The following is a 15,506-nucleotide window of genomic DNA, read 5'->3' on the forward strand; positions in this document are numbered from 1 at the left end:
AACATAAAAAATGGGGTGGGGAATTAGTAAGTTAGTAAGTTAACTTCATACAATTGGTTAATAGGGCTCCATTTGGACTGTTGGGGGCAAACCCCACTATGAATGATATCCTTAGTGTATCCCAATTGATCTTTTCATCAGGGTTTAGTGCCCTGTACCACTGTCCTACCTTGCCATCGAAATCTCCTTCTCCTAGGAATTTAGTAATAAGTTTGGAGATGGTGGCTGATTTACTCCTTGAGGAGTTGGTATCCCTTCCACTGAAGGTTGGTGGCATGCCCACCCTTCCTAGTTCTTGCACTAGGATCCTCATGGCTTTGTTAGTGAGCATCGTTTCTAGCACAGGAGGATTTACTAGTGGGTAGGGCATTGTACCATAGGTGGGCGAAACTGGAGGTGGATTATAGAAAGTCATTGGCTGTACAAAAGTGGGATTGGTGGTTCTAGATCCACTAGGCCTTAGGATTGGCATTCGAGGTGGGCTTGGCCTTCCTAGCTGCACCGATGATGGCCTAGGCATATACACGATATTGTTGGGCATCGTTCCATAGGGTGAAGCCATCAAGTGCCTTCTGGGCCACCTACCAAGGTTAGATACAGAGGGTGGCGAGGAGCCATTGTTTGTGATAATATGTCCCCCCTAAAGTCCATTCGTTCATTCATTGGTGCCATAAGATTAGGCGGCCAATTGCTAGTTGGCATCCTTGGCTCAAAAATGCCGCTAAAGGATGGTTCTCTCTCATAGAATTACTCATGCTGTTCTATTGTCTTTGTGCCAACATGAACTTAGGTAATACAGAATGTGTGTGGCAAAGTTTCGCTTATACTTACATAAGGCTAGGAATAATCTCTCTTAGGAATCCTCAACATGCAATTCCTACATGCGAGTTCTACATGCAACTCCTACATGCAAGTCCTACATGCAATTCCTACATGCATGTTCTACTTGTAACTCCTACTTGCAACTCCTACATGCGACTCCTACATGCGAATCCTACATGCATGTTCTACATGTGAGTTCTACATGCAACATGCAACATGCAAGTTCTACATGCAACTCCTACATGGAACATGCAACTACTACATGCAAGTTCTACATGTAGAGAGAGAATGTCTTGCAATTCCTACATGCAGAGAGAGAATCTCTCCAACTTGTATAAATACCCTAGAATAGAATGAAGCCCACACTCTTTGGGGCATTGTCTTGAGTTCTACTTTGGTATTCCAAGCAATTGTCTCAAGTGTCCATGCTTCCTTACACTCCACATCCAAAAGCATGTCCTAACCTTACAACTCCTCCTCCCCTCTCCTCCAACCTTACAACCCATCCTCTCCCTCTCCTCCTCCCTCCTCCTCCTCCCTTCTCCTCCTCCTCCTCCCTCCTCTCTCTTCTTTCCCCCATGCTCTTACACCTTCTTCCTCTCCCACTCCTATGCTCCCTCTAAACCCTTAGTTCCTCAACCCTTAACCTCCATGATCTACGAGAGAGATGAGTTTTCCACCATGTTGTCTACCCTGAACCTTGGACCCTCCTTCTAACCCTGGAACCAGTGAGTGTCCTTATAAGATGTCAGCCAATCAACCCATGGCTTGTTATAAATGACAAGGACCTCAAATTATAAGAGATTGCCCCTATAAAGATGGCCAACCGTGCATGCGGCAACTACCACCAATATGGGTGCATTGTTGTGCTTTGGCTGCGGGATGGGCCATCTTTACAAAGATTGTCCAATGTGTACCAACCAACTGCCTAGAGGCAAGGATAGTATAGGGGAGGTGCCAAGTTATAAGAACCACCTTGTCCCCTAGGGATAGGGGTGACTATCCAAACCCCATTATCGAGAAACAATGCCTTGCCAAGGCACAGTAGCAGCTACTGCGGCTGTTGCAGGTACAGGATTGCCAAGGGAAATTTGAGTAGCAGCTCAAGACTAGCAAGGGCTCGGATATGATCCGTTCGAACAAACGATTAAACGGATCATTCGAACAAACGATTAAACCTTCAAAGCCTCTCCATACTGGAAAAGGTGGAAGAGGAAGTATTAAGTGGCTCATCAAAGGTGGGTCATTCTCTCCTAAGGCATAAAATGTTTTAGGAGGACTCCACATGGCACCAAGCCATAGAAGAGGACAACATGTCCATCTGGCCCGCAACAAATGTCAATGTGCCGCAAGATTAAGATTTTCGAGCTTATGTCATGAAGGGGAAAAAGGGGGGAAATAATGATGGCTATTTTCCCTTGGAAGAGCCTAATTCTCATGTTTTTCCTATGATGCATGACATAATGATCCAAGGGAAAATGAGACATACTATAAAGGAAATGTCACATCAATGGTTCTCAAGAGTGTGGAAAATAGCACCTTGAGGTCTAGAGTATGGAGTGCTATTTCCCATGGTCCCACCCTATTTTCCACCTATTTCCCTTCTATTTCCCATGGTCTATTTGCACAACATAACAGAAATAGCTATTTCTTAGCATCGTTTTCCCCCCTAGGCGGCCTTATCTTTTTCTTGAAAAAAGAATAAAAAAGAATGATAAATACAATTTCAAATTGTATAATAATATAAGATGCTAAGCTTTAGTTTGGGCGTGCTCATCACGCTCGCCACCCTCCACCAGCCCATCCCATTTCTTACTCCCTTCTCCCTCGCCATTCCTCCTACCCTCCTTCACCTCCAATGGGTCTAAATGATGTTCTTCGTATCAACCTTAGTTGCAACGCCAGTATCAAAATCATTCTTTTCAATAGAACGTCCAACTTCTCCCTCTTCAAAGAGCTCATTATCAAGGCTTTTCCCGAAGCTGATCAGAAGGGAAATGTTAAGGTCGAATATGAAGATCAGGATGGTGACATCGTCATTGTTGACACAGATGAGGCCCTGCAGATCGCTTTGATGGAGCGGGATATTGGAGAACCTGCAACTGCCTTCAAGTTCAACGTCATATTCTTGGTCGAGGAAACGGAAAATCATTCCAAAGGTGTTGCTAGATTTTCGAATCCTCCTGCAGCTTGTCGGTACTTCTTCCTCAAGGGATACTGCAGCCGCGGGTCTAGCTGCAGTTTTTCACACTCGAGCATCAGCTCTTCCACAAATCATTCTACTACTCGTGCCAGGATGGAACACGATGGAGACCAAGCTGCCCTCAAGCTTAGTATGAGCTCGGAGAGTAGCGAACGTCTTTCCAAAGATGTTCCTGTACATCAACCTGCTTGTCGGCACTTCTTGAGAGGATACTGCAGCCGCGGGTCCAGCTGCAATTTTTCACACTCGAGGATCACCTCTTCCATGGATATGGAGCAGGATCGAGACCAAGCTGTCCTCAAGTTGAATGTGAGCTCGGAGGAAAGGGAAAGTCTTTCCAAAGATGACGTTAGACGATGGTCCTTAAATCCTCCTGTACATCAATCTGCTTGTCGGCATTTCCTGAAAGGATACTGCAGCCGAGGGTCTAGCTGCAATTTTTCACACTCGAGCATGAGCTCTTCCATGGATCTTACTGATCCTCGTACCGGGATAGAGCACGATCAAGTCGATCAAGCTGTCCTCAAGTTCAACGTGAGCTCGGAGGAAAGGGAAAGTCTTTCCAAAGATATTGGAAGATTGTCCCCCAATCCTCCTGTACATCAATCTGCTTGTCGGCAATTCCTGAAAGGACACTGCAGCCGTGGGTCTAGCTGCGATTTTTCGCACTCGAGTATCAGGTCTCCTGTGGATCCTACTACACGTACTTTTGGCCTAGCTGGTGGGCATACAGAACGGGAGCAAGATATATGGCTCTCTAGACAGATAGACGCGTCTGCATCACAAAACATTTCTTATCTGAGCTCCCAGGAGGGCTGGGAGAAATTGTGTTACGTGATAAATCAAAGGCTTCTTTCTTCCAGTATCCTGATTAAGATCGTCTCTTTGCTTACAAAGCACGAGATTAGGACAAGCCTTCTGAGGGAGCAGACGAACAAGATTTACGGTGCACTTATCGGGAGCCCCTTCTTGGGTCGAATACATTCACACCTGAGGAGCACTACCAAGGTGTCTGCAAAAGAAATTGAGCCATACGTTCTGTTAAGTGAAGAGTTGCAGAGTCGAACCAGCGATGGATGGAAAGAGGTGCCCCTTGATGAGCTGAAAATGGTGATCGCACAGGTAGAAGATGACGACCCTCTGAAGAAAGAACTGCAAGCCACTGTGACTCGGCTTTTGGATCAAAGAGAAAAACTTCGGAGATTGAACGCTGCAGCCGATCGGTCTGATTCGTGCCTGATGGTAATATGCTTATCATGTCGTTACCATTTTAGCACAAGCGCTTTCATCATTTGCTTTGATTTACATGCTTGGTCATGCTATTTCGTTTCAAGGCGTGTGATGAGGAATAACAAAAAGTGTTTTGGCACTGCACGATGTGGCCAGTAGACGCGAGGTCTTCGGGATGTGCCTAGAACCGCGCGGTATCGCATTTGGTAAAAATGTATGTGACGTGATCGAGTTGATGGAAGGTGACTAAAAACTAGAGTTTTGCCCCTACATGTGTCTAATCAACATTTTTGGGCTGCAGGGAGAAGATTTTCGCAGCATTTCTATCATTCCTAGTAAGGAAGAAATTTTGGCCGAAAACCCTGGGAGGAGACTGCCCAACAATCGAATAGGATCAAGATACTCAAATGTTGTGGAATATCTAGAGACACACTTCCGGTTGCTACACGAAGATTGTATAGCAACCTTGAGGGAAGGTATTCATCAGTTCAGGAAGAACTTCACAACTCATGAACTGCGTGTCTACACAGGAGTGCAACTCTTGGGCATGCAATGTGGCTATGCTGGGATGGAATATCTTATGTCCTTTGTGCCGAGCAAAGCAAAACCTATAGATTGGGCATCATCCAAGCGATTGATATATGGCTCTCTTCTGTGCCTCTCGTGGAACAATTTCCACGACTTCTTCTGGGCAGTCGTAACAAGGTCCGATCCCAAATCTTTGTCTGCAGGCCAAATTAATGTGAAACTGATCGGCAAATCCGATACAAAGCCGGAGATCGGCAGGGTCTATGTGATGGCAGAATCCTCTGCGGCATACTTCGAAGCCTATCAGCACGTTCTAAGGAATTTGCAGAGCTTACACATGGAAAACTTACCATTTCAAGAACACTTCTTGGCATTGGAGCCGTCTGTTCAAGAGCCGGCTTACCTTCTGCACAGGGAAAAGGAGGATCTTTATGATTTCAAGTGTGCTTTTCCTGACATAGAAAAAGAGCTAGGAACAAGTAAAGTTCGCCTTATGCAAGATTGGCCTAAGTGGAGCAGCTCTCTTGACGACAGCCAATTGGCCGCCCTGAAGCATGGGTTGACTAAAAGGCTGGCCCTTATTCAAGGACCGCCCGGTACGGGCAAAACTTTCATTGGGCTTCTGATTGTGAAACTACTGCTCGGGAATTTGAAGAACCAGGTCGAGCAAACGGGAAGTTTGCAACGTCACCGTAATTTGCAAGGTTACGGTACACCAGATCTCGGAATCTCCAGTAAAGTGGGTCCTATTTTAATTGTCTGCTACACAAATCATGCATTAGATCAGTTTCTGGAAGGGGTCTTTGATACGGAAAAAAATCTTGTCAGGGTTGGTGGGCGATGCAAAAGCCTCAAGCTGAAGGAACGCAACCTACAAAGTCTTCTTCAAGCTTCGAATAGAGCTAAGGATGGGGATTTTTTTCTGCATCATATAGCCTCTGGAGCTCGGCAAACACAGCACGATTTAGAGATACAAATCTCCATATGCATCCATAAATTGAATCTAAAGCATGTTACAAAAGAAATATTGCATGGGGTTGCTACAGAAGATCAGATAAAAAGCCTATTTTACGATGGATGCGATAAGAACAGTGTCGTTGACATGTGGCTTCATCATGGCTACCTCACAAGGCAAGTTGAAACAGATGGTGCTCAAATTGCATCGTTCCAGTCCCAAGAAAACATTTATTCTACCCTGGCAAATGGCACCCTTTCAGAAGAGGAAGAAGGAGGAGAAGAAGCTGCATCTAACTTTGCTACAGGTGAAGATGGAACCGCATCCGATATTGAGGATGATGAAGCTGAAGTTCAACAAATAGGTAAGGTGATGTTGATTAAACACAGCAATGAGATAGCAACAGATGCAGATCGATCTTCTGTAGATGAACACGGGTGGACACAAGTTACTTCCAGGAGAGGAACAATCACCGAAACACATATGATGAGTTCAGGAGAAAGGGTAGGAGATGAGAATGCTGCAGAACTGCCATTTGAATTGGTAGTAGATCATCCAGACGTGTGGACGATGCACGGAGAAATCTGCATAAATTTTGGCTTGATGATATCAGAGGCAATGCCCAGTTGCAACTCCAACAACTGGCTTCAGAGTACGAGATTTTGTGCAAGAGAAGGGATGAGGTGGACAATGAAATCAAGCTATCTTTGCTGCGAAAGGCCAATGTTGTGGGCATGACAACATCAATGGCTGCAAGATGCCATGATCTACTCGCAGCATTGCAGCCTCAGATTATCATAGTGGAAGAAGCTGCTGAAGTCTTGGAAAGTCACGTTCTTGCCTGCTTGAATCCTCTCACAAAGCATCTGATACTTATCGGAGATCACCTGCAGCTCCGCCCCTCAGTAGCTGTGTATAAACTCGCTGTCAAACATAAACTAGACGTTTCCCTTTTTGAGCGCCTGGTTAGGAGTAAAATTGAGCATGTAACTCTGCAGGTCCAGAGGCGGATGAGTCCTTGCATATCAACATTGATATCAGGCCTCTATCCCTTTCTCAAAGATCATCCCTCTGTGGAGAACCGTGAAAGTATCAAAGGCATCCGTAAAAGCCTGTTTTTCTTTGATCACAAAGCAGAGGAAGGACGGAGCAATGATGCACAGAGCAAAGTCAATATGGCTGAGGCAAATATGGTAGTGGAGCTATGTTTATACCTTCTAAAGCAAGCATCTTACAGCACCGAAGACATCACGATACTGACAATGTACAAGGGTCAGCTTAGAGAGATAAAAAAGCTGCTCTTCACAAGAATCAGACAAAAGTTTGCGTCAACCAACTTGAGCGATTCATCCTCTTACAGTCACGAAGCTCCAAAAGAGCCCAGGGTAGCCAGTGTGGATGATTATCAAGGAGAAGAATGTAAGATCATAATACTCTCCTTAGTGAGGAGCAACAAAATCACTAGCAAAGATGGGGTAGGCACAATAGGATTTCTCAACGTTTCTAATCGTGTGTGTGTGGCACTCTCGAGAGCTACCACGGGTTTGTTCATATTTGGGAATGGGGAGCTGTTATCACAGAGGGATGGTCTTTGGAAAGATGTTATAGAGGAGCTGAGAAAGTCTGCCTCCTATGGCCAGGAGCTAGCTCTTTGCTGTCAGAATCATCCAGAGGTCACAACAAATATCTCTAGGCATGAAGATTTCAAACAAGTCGAGGATGGTGGGTGCAGCAGGCCCTGCGAGTTTCAACTCCCTTGTGGGCATGCATGTCCTAGGCGTTGTCATTCTGGATGCCACGATAAGGTCTTGTGTCCTAAATCATGCCCAAAACCATGTTCATCTTGCGGGCATCCCTGTAGGAGGCTCTGCCATGGCTTCAAAGATTGCCCTCCTTGTAGAGAATTGGTGGAGAAGAAACTCCCTGTATGTGGCCACCTTCAGCTTGTCACTTGTTCTACTCCAGTAACAGTTGCAATCTGTCAACGTCCTTGCCCAAAGCTCCTAAGCTGTGGGCACAAATGTCCATCTTTCTGTGGCAGTCCTTGCCCAATACAATGTACAAGGATGGTGATGAAGGTCCTCGCTTGTGGACATCTACAAAACCTTCCATGCCATAAAAATCCCATCCAGCACATCTGTACACACCCATGCCAGCAGGTTCTCAGTCCAGGATGCGAACACATCTGTCAAGGCACTTGCGGATCTTGCAAACAGGGAGCAGACCACATCCCATGTTCTCGGAAATGCGAGCGGACTCTCCCGTGTGGTCACTCTTGCAATGCGGCTTGCTCGAGAGTGTGCCCACCTTGCTCCCAGCCTTGTGCGAAAAGACGTTTACATTGTCGGTGTTCTAAGGTATGCGGTGCTCCGTGCATTCCTTGTCTAGAACCTTGTCCATGGGTGTGCGAGCATCACACTTGTACACAATTGTGCCACGAGCTCTGCAATCGCCCGCGTTGCGACCAGCCCTGCAGGAAGGTTCTCGCCCAATGCGGACATCCTTGCCTTGGATTGTGTGGAGAGCTTTGCCCAAAGAAATGTGGCATTTGTCATCCAAACACTTTGGAGATCATCTCACAGATGTCGTTGGGTGATTTCGACGCTTCAGATCGATTCATTCAGCTGGTGGATTGCAGTCACGTGTTCGAAATTAGCAATCTAGACAGATGGATGGATATGGAGTCGTCATCGATCAAGCTTAAACAGTGGTGAATCTCCTGACTTCGAAGTTCGATCTTACGTCGGCTAGCTCAGTAGTGCTGGTTTTTCCTGACTTCAAATTTACTACGTCTAGCTCATTACTGCTGTTTTTTCAAGCACGAACGAAACTAGGGTAACAAGCAACTGCGCAGATTTGGTATTATCGATTGACGACTTCTCGTTTGTGGGTGCAGTCCTGAATGCAGAACTCGGATTATGAGAACAATGCGGTACAGCAATGTTGTGAAAGGCAAGCTGAAGGAAATTGAGGAAGTAAAATCTAGGATCAAAGGCTTCCGACATATAAATAGGGGCAACGAGAGGATGAGGGAGGGGGATTACGGAGCAGCAGTGGATAGTTTTGAGGATGCAATCAATGGAAACATGGCGTTGTTCGAGGCCCATTTGGGGTTGGGACGGGCACTGTGCGCTGCCAGGGAATATAGAGTGGCAATCCAGCATTTTCGGTTTATAGCCTCCCATTGCCACGCCTTTGACAACGCACTTGCACACGTGTCCACTGTGGCGCCACCGTGGCAATATGTCATCGGGCGACCTCATGTTCTAGGTGCACTCGATCATTCCCGTGTACGAAAGCCCATCACATTGCATTTAGTGGGATCCGGGCTTGCTGGCGTGGACATCGCAGGGGATGCCATTGTGGAGTGGGCCATCGCTTTGACCAGCATGCGAATCTTCGTCGATGCCATCCGGCTCTGCGAGGCTCTCGTCCAAATGGAACAACTCTCTCCTCACCAACACGATGCAGCAGCCACTGTAAAAGCAACCGTTGAGAAAGGGCAAGTTCACATGGCGGTCCAGGTGGTGGCTCGTGAAGTCGGGTACCAAGGCCATTGGTATCGTTGCCCCAACGGCCATCTCTATGCAGTGGGTGAGTGTGGTCGTCCCATGCAAGTCTCTCTTTGTCCTGAATGCCGTCTTTCTATCGGTGGTCGTTCTCACGTACCCCAACCTGGAAACACCACCATTGCTACAGACATCTTTCAAAACTTGTAGACATTTAAGATACCAAGCTTCAATACTAAGGTTCTTGACCACTTCCAATTAACAGGCTTTTCACCTCTAAATGTATAGGTTTGTTGATTTCTAGAGAACTTTTGATTTCATAATAATTGCAAAGTGAAATGTTGGCTAGTTCTCTAGATTTTAGTTGGTGCAATATCATTGAAGGTGGTTTTCCCCTAGCATTGATTGACTTCAAATTTATGTCCATTAAAGCTCTCCCATATCCCTTCTAATAGTTGTAGAAGTGCCTCATGTCACTTTCAATTTATAGAAGCATTGGGGCCTCCTTCAAGAATGCATTCTCATAAGAAATCCATGCATACTCCTTCTTGTAAGGAGCTTGGTAAAATGTGACTCTTGCTTTGCTCGAGTTAATTGGTTAGTGTGTTGTGTTTCTCACTTGTCACCACTCCATGTCCCAAACAAAGATATTTCTCGGGTCTTTATAAAAGGAAAGCAAGCTCCCGCCTTCAGTATTGTTGAAATCTAAAGAAATTGAAATTAGGATGCACGCTCCACGCAAAAGAAATCTTGATTTGTTAGTGGAATTGCTTCTCTTTGTAAATGAAACAAATGGTGATGTCACTAATAGGTCTTGCAACAAACAAAATGATACAAGCATGTAAATGCACCTATTAATGGGATCTAATTACATGTAAATCCTAGATTCTCCCTAATTTTTGCTCTTTTCCTCCCCCTATTTTTTCCTTATTCCCGACCCCATTTGTTATGTTGCTCTTCCCCCTAATTTCCTCGTTCTCCACCCCATTTTTTAAGTTGCTCTTCCCCCTAACTTACTAATTCCCCACCCCATTTTTTATGTTGCTTTTCCCCCTTACTTTTCTTCCCCTCGCTCTCTCTAGTTCTCCTATTTTCCTTTCATTCTCTCCCCCTCCCGATTTTCTTCTCTCCTTTTCCTAGTTTTTCTAACTCTCCCTCCTTTTTCTCTCATAAACACTCCCTACTTGTCCCTTATTTCCCCTATTTTTTCTCTATTTTTTATTTTTTTCTACCCAATTTTTCTCTACCCCCCCCACCCCCCCTTTTCCCCCTATTTTTTTCTCTACCCTTCCCTTATTTTCCTACTCATCTTCTCCCTAGTTCTCCCTAATTATTCTCCTTTTTTCCAAATTCTCTAAAATTTCCTACTAAACAACCACCCTTTTTGGCTTGCCATAGGAAGGCCTTAGTGAAGATGTGTGATAAGAAAGGAAAAATAGGTATTTTGTGAGACAGTTCTTTTTATTTTAAGGTGATTGGTCCAAGTATCCTTCTTGTAAGGGGATGCATGCATTTAGTGATTTCGTTTTCTTTGGCCTCCCCTCTCTCTCTCTCTCTCTCTCTCTCTCTCTCTCTCTCTCTCTTCTTCTTCTTCTCTTTCTCTTCTCTTCTCTTCTCCTTTTCTCTCCTCTTTCTCTTCTCTTTCTCTTTCTTTTCTCTTCTCTTCTCTTCTTTCTCTTTCTCTTCTCCTTTTTCTCTTTCTCTTTCTCTTCTCCTTTTCTCTCCTCTCTTTCTCTCTCTCTTCTTCTTCTTGTCTCTCCCCTCTCCCCTTTCTCTTCTCCTTCTTCTTCTCCTCTCTCTCTCTCTCTCTCTCTCTTCTTCTGCTTCTTCTCTCTAGGCAAGCCCTCTCCCCCCTTGTCTCTCTCTCTCTCCCCCCCCCCTCTCTCTCTCTCTCTCTCTCTCTCTCTCTCTCTCTCTCTCTCTCATGGTAGGCCACATGAATGAAATTCATATTGTTTATTCTATTTTTCTAATTCTTCCCCTTATCCTATTTTTCTATTTATTCCTAAATATTTTCCCATTTTTTCTCCTTTACTAACTCCCCTTCTCTCCCTAACTAACCCTCTTTCTCTCCCTAACTACCTCTCTCAAATTAATTCTTTCCTTTTTTCTCCCTAACCAAACCCACCTCCTCTACCCGTCCAACTACTCTCCCTAACCTAACTATCTTCACTACCTTACCAGATCTCTCCCTAACCTTTCCTCGCTCCCTAACTGCACATCACCTTCCCTAAACTCTCTCTCCTATGCTCTCTCTGTCGACCTTTCTTTCTCCTTAACCATCTCTCTCTCTCTCTCTCTACCTACCTCTCTCCTAACTCTCTTTCTACCTACTGTTGAGAAAGGGCAGGTTCACATGGCGGTCCAGGTGGTTTCTTGTGAAGTTGGGTACCAAGGCCATTGGTATCGTTGCCCCAACGACCATCTCTATGCAGTGGGTGAGTGTGGCCATCCCATGCAAGTCTCTCTTTGTCCTAAATGTCGCCTTTCTATCGGTGGCCGTTCTCACGTACCCCAACCTGGAAACACCACCATTACTACAGACATCTTTCAAAACTCATAGACATTTAAGATACTAAGCTTCAATACAAGGCTCCCAACCACTTCCAATTAATAGGCTTTTTACCTCTAAATGTATAGGTTTGTTGATTTCTACACCAAATTCTAACTTGTCAATATGCGTCTCCCTAGCGAACTTTTGATTTCATAATAACTTCAAAGTGAAATGTTGGATAATTCTCTAGATTTTAGTTGGTGCAATATCATTGAAGGTGGTTTTCCCCTAGCATTGATTGACTTCAAATTTATGCCCATTAAAGCTCTCCCATATCCCTTCTAATAGCTGCAGAAGTGCCTCATGTCACTTTTAATCCATAGAAGCATTGGGGCCTCCTTCAAGAATGCATTCTCATAAGAAATCCATACATACTCCATGTCGTAAGGAGCTTGGTAAGAAGTGACTCTTGCTTTGCTCAAGTTAATTAGTTAGTGTGTTGTGTTTCTCACTTGTCACCGTGCCATGTCCCAAACAAAGATATTTTTTGGGTCTCTATAAAAGAAAAGCAAGCTCTCTCCTTCAGTATTGTTGTGATTGATGATAAATATGTAGCAATCAATCAAATCTAAAGAAGAAATCTTGTATTGTTAGTGGAACCACTTCTCTTTGTAAATGAAACAAACGGTGATGTCACTAATATGTCCTCAAACAAACAAAATGATACAAGCATGTAAATGCACCTATTTAATGGGAACAATGATCTATTCACCTCCTATTCGCTTCTGCTCATTTCTCTATTAATTAATTTCTCCCGTGCCCCCCCTCCCCAACTCGCAATTAACCTAAGACTGCATTGATTATTCACGCAATTCACCTCTCTTCTCTACCCTCCTTCTCTGCCCCTTGCCCTTCGCCCTCCTCCCCCTTTGCCTCTCCTTCTCGCCCTTCGCCCTCCGTCTTCTCCCCCTTCTGTCCTTCCTCTCCCTCTCACTCTCCCCTTCACCTCTCCTCCCCCCTGCACCCTCCCTCTCCCCTTCTCCACCCTCAGCCTCTCCTTCTCCATCACACTCTCCCTCTACCCCTCTCCATCACTGCCAGTCTCCCTCCACTCAGCGTTCCCCTCTCTCCCCTCCCCTCTCTCCCTCCACCTTCTTGCGCTTCTCCCTTGCTCCCTCCCTCCTCTCCCTTCCCTTGCCTTCCTGCTTATCTTTGGGAGGTTTTCACAGCCCCCCTTCCTGGCTGCATCCACGCCCCCTCTTTATATACTTGGGGTAGAAGCTTCTGGATGGAAGAGAAGCTTCTTGATGGAGGAGTCTTCTCGAAGAAGCTACAAATCGCTCCCCCCCTATTGCCTTACATTAATCACCCTACTTCCTTAGCTTAATCGAGTATTGCGGCTCCCCCAAACACAACTAATTAATTAATAGGCTCCAAATTCAATTTGTGGGTCCCTATTGGGAACTAATTACATGAGGGAGGTAGTATATATGTTCAAAGCTATGTATGGAGTTGATGGTTTTAACTTTGGTGAGTTGGACCTCTAATGTATACCCCCCCCCTCGCCTTCCCCCTACACACACACTATCCTTTCTTCATTTTTTCCATGAAACTTACTTTCCTTTCCTTTTTACCCCTTTGGTAAAACTTTCCCCCTTGCCCCTTTTTCCCACCTAATCTAAACCCTTTTTCCCTAAAAAATTATCCTAATATTTTCCTATGTTTTTCAATTTCTTTTAAAATGTTCCTATTTTTTCTAAATTTTCATAATCCCTAATGTTTTCCTAGATTCTCACGAATTTTTTGCTCTTTTCCTCCCCCTATTTTTCCCACCCCATTTTTTATGTTGCTTTCCCCCCTGACTTCCTTGACCTTTCCCTTACTTTGTTACTCTTCTTCCCTCTCATTCTCCCTACTTTTCCTGTTTTCCTATTTTTCTCTCCCCCTCTTCTCTCTCCTTTTCCTAAATTTTCTAAATCTCCCCCTTTTTCTCTCACAAACACTCCCTACTTGTTCCTTATTTCCCCTATTTTTTTCTCTATTTTTTATTTATTTCTACCCTATTTTTCTCTCCCCTTTTCCCCCCTATTTTTCTCTCTACCTTCCCTTATTTTCCTACTCATCTTCTCCCTAGTTCTCCCTAATTATTCTCCTTTTTTCCAAATTTTCTTAAAAATTTCCTACTAAATAACCACCCTTTTTAATTCTATTATTCTAATTCTTCCCCTTATCTTGTTTTTCTATTTATTCCTAAAGATTTCCCCATTTTTTCTCCTTAACTAACTCCCCTTCTCTCCCTAACTAACCCTCTTTCTCTCCCTAACTACCTCTCTCAAACTAATTCTTTCCTTTTTTCTCCCAAACCAAACCCACCCCCTCTACCCCTCTAACTACTCCCTAACCTAACTATCTTCACTACCTTACCACACCTCTCCCTAACCTTTCCTCCCTCCCTAACTACACCTCACCTTCTGTAAACTTTCTCTCCTACTCTCTCAGTCGACCTTTCTTTCTCCTTAACCCCCCCCCCTCTCTCTCTCTCTCTCTCTCTACCTACCTACCTCTCTCCTAACTCTCTCTACCTACTCTCTGCCTCCCTGCTTCGTACTATGCACCCCACTCTTTCGTGCCCCCTATTTGACTTTACAGTAATCCACCCTCGCCCCTCACTTCACATTTTGTGTCGCCGCTTCTTGGTTATTGCACTTCCCCATCCGATCACACGACGCCCGACCTCTTCGACTTCTACTCCCTTTCCTCTATTTGAGATCCCACCTTGTTGGACTCTCCTCCTCATTAACTTTGTCTGCCTCTATTTTGCTCCTTCCTCGTCTTCACTCCATCGGTTACGCCCCTCTTGCTCTGTCGCCATTACACTACCCATCCTGGCTACCGTGCCCTCTTTGGTGCTCACCTCGGATGTCATGTTTTTCTAATGCACGGTTCCAAAGGTTGCTCCTTGACTGATGTGCCCTGATTACACCATGGACTCAGATGTCCATGCCTTCATCTCCCCGCCCCCCCTCGTCGGCGGCCTTTCATGTCTCTCCATCCTCTGCACCTATTATCTCCCCCTATTTAATTTCTCTTTGTCCCTATATATAACCCCTTTTCTTATGTACCTTTATAATTCTCCCCCTTCAACAACCCCCCCCTCCCCTCCCCTCTCCTTTTTTCTAATATTCCTAATATAGAAACTTACCCCTCTTCCTCCTCCCCTTGTTAAGCCTCCTTTCCTTTATGTTTTCTAAAATTCTTTTTTATAATTTACTCTCCCTTCCCTTTTAACTTACCCCCCCCCTTTCTATGTCTTAAATTTTTCTAAGTCTTCCTATTTTAAATAATTTTTACTTTTTGTAAGCTAAGCTTTTGTTGTTTGAAATTTACACTTTATGATATAAACTATTAATTTAAGATCCTCTTTCTTATAAATTCTCCTTCCCTTATGCTTTAAATGTCAATATTACATGTATTGCTCTAAATCTTAAGTTCTCCCCTCCTCCTTCTCCCTTTTATGTTCTCATACCTAATACATGATTTTTTTCCTCGTTACCTAACCATTTATAAACTTTTCCTTCAACTCAACCCAATTAATTTTACACTTAAAATATAGTATCAAAATTTAGCTTTATGAGTCTATCACATGAGCAACTATTTTTATTGTAATCTTGATAACAAGGGAGGGGTGTTTATGAAAACTATCTTCCCATCTTATGATTTTTCTTGTTGGATGGTGGCAGGTAAGAAGACTCCCCTCTTCAATAG

The 15,506-nt window shown here is 44.5% G+C and overlaps 1 pseudogene; it reads left to right on the forward strand.

The window, feature by feature from the left end:
* The first annotated feature begins 2,680 nt into the window (after positions 1–2,680).
* On the forward strand, positions 2,681–9,457 carry LOC147887573 (uncharacterized; annotated as a pseudogene).
* Positions 9,458–15,506: the final 6,049 nt, after the last annotated feature.

Source organism: Dipteris shenzhenensis, chromosome 23 (genome assembly GCF_047967505.1).
Source record: "Dipteris shenzhenensis isolate YYH24624 ecotype China chromosome 23, Dip_SZ_1.0, whole genome shotgun sequence".
Lineage (NCBI taxonomy): Eukaryota > Viridiplantae > Streptophyta > Polypodiopsida > Gleicheniales > Dipteridaceae > Dipteris > Dipteris shenzhenensis.